Raw genomic sequence first — 6,000 nt, 5'->3', positions numbered from 1 at the left:
ATTTTGTCATGCTTAATGGACTGTATTCTTCTATAGTGCCCTGGCGACTTTATGCTCATTTTGTGGGAGCAGGTGTTGTGAGTTAAGGCTTTCTGGCTCTCAACCCTCGATGTTCATCATGATGAGACGCAACTTGCCCCTGGTGTTATGATGCCCCAGTTACAGTTACTTGCATTTTATGTCAATCCTATAGTTCAAAAAAGATTTAACCCGAATTTCATGACATACGGTTTCTGTATAGCAATTACCTTAAACCATTGTCTATTACTGGTTACCAAAAACAAATACTTTTCTCTTTTTTTCTTTATGACAATCACATTAAATTATAATCTAGAATCCCTTCGCGAGGAAATATAATGTCTTGTTTCTGTGATGATACCACTTAAGGGGACTATCCCTTAAGGTGATACTTCCCCTATAAATTTTCCTATATTCTTCAAACATAAACATCGCAGTTTAACAAACAACAGTTAGACAGAAAGACATGGGGGTAATTATCGTACCAGTACAAGTAACAAGTATGACCCCAATTTAAACTAGAGCGGTTCTCGGCTTTCGCGGTTCTCAGCATTCGCGGTTCTCGGTGGATTTGTGGTATAGGGTAGAGGAACCTTGTGTGATCCTGGATGGTGTGTTTTATTGATTGGTTTATGTCTTTGTGCTGTTTTGACCCGTATGTGTTGTTTCTGTTCAGAACCTTGTGTGATCCGAATGTGTATTGTTTTCTTTGTGGTATTTGATGTGTTTTAAATCTATAGGCCCTGTTTGTCTGCCTGTGTGTCATGATCAATCCAATTGATCAATAGCTCCGCTTATCTAGCATTTTTAATCGCGCCATTTGTAATGTCCTAAGTAAATAGTCACTTTAAGCCCACACACTTTTCCCGCGGTTTTAACCGCGTATTACCAGGACTTTGCATCCCGGCTTTGCATACACTGGACTGTGCAACAAAATGAAATTGCTCTAATTGTTTTTGTACCCAAGGTGCTATGGAAAGAAAGACTGCCATTGGGGGGTGGGTGTGCGTGTGTTTATCAGAGACAGTTGCCTTGGTCCCATGTATCGCCCAATGATATCCCGATAACGCACTTGAACAGCTGTGAAGTGGATGATGGTTTTGTGCAGCAAGATAACGGACATCAGCATACTTCCATTGTATAAAGAGATATTTGGATTTTTGCACCAAAAGCACTTGGATGTATTAAAACTTTGACCCAGTTAATCATGGTAGTGGTTGTATTAAAAAAAAACTCATCAAACCAACAAGCCTTATTTATACTCCCACATGTTTTACCTTAATATTTGGTTGCACTTATACATTGAAAATGTCCTGATATTCTTAAATATGTGCGGCCTAATGTCTTCTCCTTTGACATTAATTGTGTTTTAATCAATTTTAGTACAAATTCATTAAAGTCGGTCAATTTTTTACAAAGTTGACCCACAGACATATAAATTATCCCAGCAAAAGTGTCACATTTATTGTTAATAAAAATTGTGTGCCTGTAAACACGGGGAGAAGTAGTTGTTGGGCTATCTCAACATGGAACTCTTGGGCATTAGAAAATAATATCACACTCTTTGGAGCATTTGTACAAGCTTGAAATCAACATATTGGCAAATGCAGCCTATAGTGAATCTTAGAAAGTGTTGATATACTTGAACAACATTAAAATTGACCTCCATGATTTGTTCATTTGTCATCAGTGGTGATATGTTGCAATCAGGAGTAGTCCGTTATATTGATCTCACTTAGGGACCGTTCACAAACAATTATAACAGGGGGGCTGATAGAAAAAGAAAAATTCACATTTTTTCAGGACCCCCTTTCGGACCTATTGGACATATATGAAATTATCAGAGCCGTGACACTGGTATACAATCCATGTATAAAAAGTGAAGTCACTGACTTCAAGGCAGTTTAGTCCCGGGGGGGTTCTTCCTGGTTGAAGGTATACGGGGATGTGCCACGGTTTTGGGGTACCTTTTCAGCGATTTTGGTATATCGATGGGTGGGTTTTCAGTGGAGACCAATGCGCCCAATTGGGCGCGTTTTGGAAAAAGTGCACTTAAAGCGCCCAATTATGGCAAATTTGGGTGCTTTTTCTTGAAAAAATTGGTATACTGATGGGTAGCAAAAACAGCAAAAAGTAGGTATAGAGAAAGTCAGCATCCGAAAGTCTGCGTGGCACACCCCGGGACAAAATTTTTCGAAGACCCCCGGGAGTTGAGTACACCATTACTTGTCGAATACGATAAGATTTCGTTAACACAGCTACCCAATAGGACTGGGGTCCAAAGAGGTAGTCGAATTCGGCAGGCGATCATGCATGGAGGCTTATAGGCTTGAAACAGGCACTGTCATTGATTGGTTAGGGTTAGGGTTAGGATTAGGATTAGGGTTAGAGTTAGGGGTTAGGATTAGGGTTATGAAAAGGGTTAGGGTTTAGGGTTAGGATTAGCTTAAAATAATTACATGAAGGTGGGACCCCCAGTAGCTCGATGAATCAAAAGTTAGCTAGAGAGGGCTCATCAGGAAAAAGTACTAAGAACCAAAATCTTATCGTGATCGACCAGTAATGCATAGTAACTCTGAGCCTAAAATGTACGTACGTGGGTACCCACAACGTAATGCATACTGATTCAATTAGTGAAGCAGACTTATCCCGTATTTGATTGACAATTGCTGTACAGTTCAGTACACATAGTATCATCAAATTTCTCCAAGATGGCGGATATCGAGTGCTATTAATTTGGACCCTCTCCAGCAAAAATACAGCTTATTTACTCAATGTCAACATGAGGTCATCGGTTAAAATATTTTCCTACCACATTGAGCTAACACCTCAGCTACTTGGTTTTCACAATTGCCAAATTCTGTTTTACATGTACAATAATAATATTTACTTCATCTTCCAATCGAAAGTAATGAGCCAATCTAGCCACTGCACCATCACTAGAAACGCTCCCAATCATATCACCAGAGTGGTTTTTTTCCTTGAAGTTTAATATCCAAAAAGTTATTGGATTTATAAAACATAATTTATCCATATTAGCATGAAAGTTCATCTGTATTGGTAATCCATATATAGAAAGATTTAAACTCTTGATCTCAATACAAAATATTTACCTCCGTAATTTTCAGCTGTTGCTACTACAGCCTTCGGACGAAGCCCTACTTGTTTCTGAATGCCCATTTATATCATATCTTCAGATCTTACCAATATTATGATGACAAGTCGAAACTATTCTTCAAACAAGGAGTATGTCATGCAATAGTTTACTAATTAGACCTTGCTTTCAAAAAATCTTAAACCGGTCAATGCTTACTAAAAGAATAGTGTGTTCCAGCCAGATATATGCAGCTAATAAACAAAGAGGACACTGGAACAGGACCGTAATTAAGACAAAGATTGTTACCAGCCACTCGGATGTCAATGAAACCTGTTTATCGCAGACATCGTTCAACGTTTGCAATTGATTGAGCCGCGTAGCTTAAGTACATAATTCCGTTTTTCAGACTAATTACCAGCGTCAATAATAAAACCCTGATAATCTGTGAAAACTTACACAAAACTATTCAGTACAGGGCACTTACAAAGTGTGGTGTCAATAATCATGATTAGAAAAATCTGTTAAGGGATGTATAGAGGGCGGGAACCGGGTTTGGCATGTTTGGATTCAAGAGAGAGTGTGCCATTCAACAAGGTCAGTCATAGGCCGGCTTGCTGAACAGCAGAGCATTATACAAAGAGATACCTCATGCAACTGCCAATCACAACACAAGTTTGATAACAGTTTGGTACAAGTTTGATAACAGTTTGGTATATCTAAAAGGACAAAATCGACAAGACTGAAAAGTGCCATACCGTGTACAATATCCAGTGCCAGAATTGCAATGCCGCTTATATCGGCGAGACCAAGCGCCCCCTAGACATCAGAGCTTCGGAGCATAGGAGGGAGCCCTCCCCTGTAGCGGAACACGCTAAGAAAACCGGTCACTCTATTCCTACAACGGATGCTAAAATCCTGGATACAGACCCTTCATGGGTGGGCAGAGGAGTCCGGGAAGCGGGCAGAGCAGGAGTAGCTTGAACAGGGACGGCGGCCGGTACTACCTACCAGCAGTTTACACCTCGCTATTGAGACGTCCTGCACCGTCTGACGGTGCTGAGTCTCAATAGCACACCCAACAGCGCCCCACGTGTTTATTGGGGCTGAAGAAAGTCTAGCGAATTGCAGACAGAAAGCTACCAAAAGGTGAGCTAATTTAGCTGTTTGAGAATAAAGATCTGTTCAATATAGTTTGGTATATCCTTGGTATAAATCAAAATAATTGTCAATAAACGTATCCAAAGCAGTATTATAATAATAGACGTACACGCAAACTTCCATGCGGGAAATATAAACACACTCGCTATAATCGCGCTCTTTTTATGAGATATTGATACGGGCTACGGCACTGAAGACTACAGCTGTTCCGAACTCAGCCAGTAACCCTGTTTTCAGACGAAAATGTTGATGTTGTCACAATGAATTCAAAGTAATTATATCGCCAAGAGACCCGCATAGAGAAATACGACATCTATCCTGAGCCAAACTGCATTCTGTTGCCTGCATAAGCCAATGATCAGACATAAATTTTAAAAGGAGCATGTCCAGATATCAGCGTTAATTTCATGGTAAGCTTAAAACGTATTGAAAACACCAAATGGCAGTCACAAAATATATGATATTAGTAAATCACCAAAGCGAATGGTAACGTAGGTATGTGGAAAAGAACTGTATTAACAATAACAAAGTATGTGCCCTAAGATTTGTCTTTGGCATGTCGCTTTTTTAAAATATTACTAATATTTCAAAAAAGCGACATGTAATATAATTAGTAAAAATATTAAATTTTGGGGAAAACGTCCCAAAATTTAATACAAACATGAGCCTTCCAAAATAAATACATACTAGTATTCGCACTTGGCGGCCCAATCACTAACTGCCGCTATGATTTGGGGTAACTCGTTGCCCCGGGCTCGTTGCTTCCCCTGTCCAATTACCTGTACTTAAGGTTTGCCCATACCTCAGGCTTTAATCTGAGACTCATCATAGTTTACACGCAATTGACTGAATCTGCTGTATAAAGATTATCTTTACCAGAAAATAACAGAATACGGTACTTGAATAATAATTCTGGTTTCCCTTGCGCACCATATTTTTTAGGGTTAGGGTTAGGATTACGGTTAGGGTTAGGATTAGGGTTAGGGTTATACTTGTGCGCAGGGTAAACCAGAATTATTCCGAATAATAGTTACCGTAGACATTCCAATTGAAGGGTCTTGTCTGGGGCTCGAACCAAGGTACGTTAATGCTTAGTATTCGTAATTCTTAATCATTTAAATAAAAGAAGTTCAAAAGACTCGGATTGTTGTTTTCTAAGAAATGTGCTGCTTAATATGTGCATTTGATAACGACATACAGCAAGAACAATAGTTGCTTCTGTTATTAGCTTCATTTTCAAGTCATTAGAATCGGTCATTGTTTTGTATAATAAAAGTACAAAAAACCTTTGAAAAGTAACTTTTATTACGAACTAACATGACTAATGATCTTTCCACACGACAGGTTATGACGACATGGGTGCAGTTTGGAGGTCTAAATATGAAGATGATCTTAAAGAAAAAACCGAGAAATTGTACGATCAGATACGTCCACTTTATGAAAACTTTCACGCCTATGTGAGAAGGAAATTATATAATCTCTACGGTGGATCTTATGTGAATTTGAGAGGACCAATACCAGCTCATATATTAGGTAAGTAACAGGAACAGATTGAAGTAGTTACTTTTATGAAATCTTGTTGAAGACCTGCTTTAAAATTATCATGATGCTCATCAGATTTTATAAAGAAACAACAGTATGTTTCAAGATTTTAAATATATTCTTATTATATTATAATAAGAATAAATTTTGTTAAGATCTTGCTGAGTTCATGTACAATATATCAA

The sequence above is a fragment of the Amphiura filiformis genome, chromosome 1, assembly GCF_039555335.1.
Source record: "Amphiura filiformis chromosome 1, Afil_fr2py, whole genome shotgun sequence".
Lineage (NCBI taxonomy): Eukaryota > Metazoa > Echinodermata > Ophiuroidea > Amphilepidida > Amphiuridae > Amphiura > Amphiura filiformis.
The sequence above is the reverse complement of the archived record's forward strand: the minus strand, read 5'-3'. Positions refer to the sequence as shown.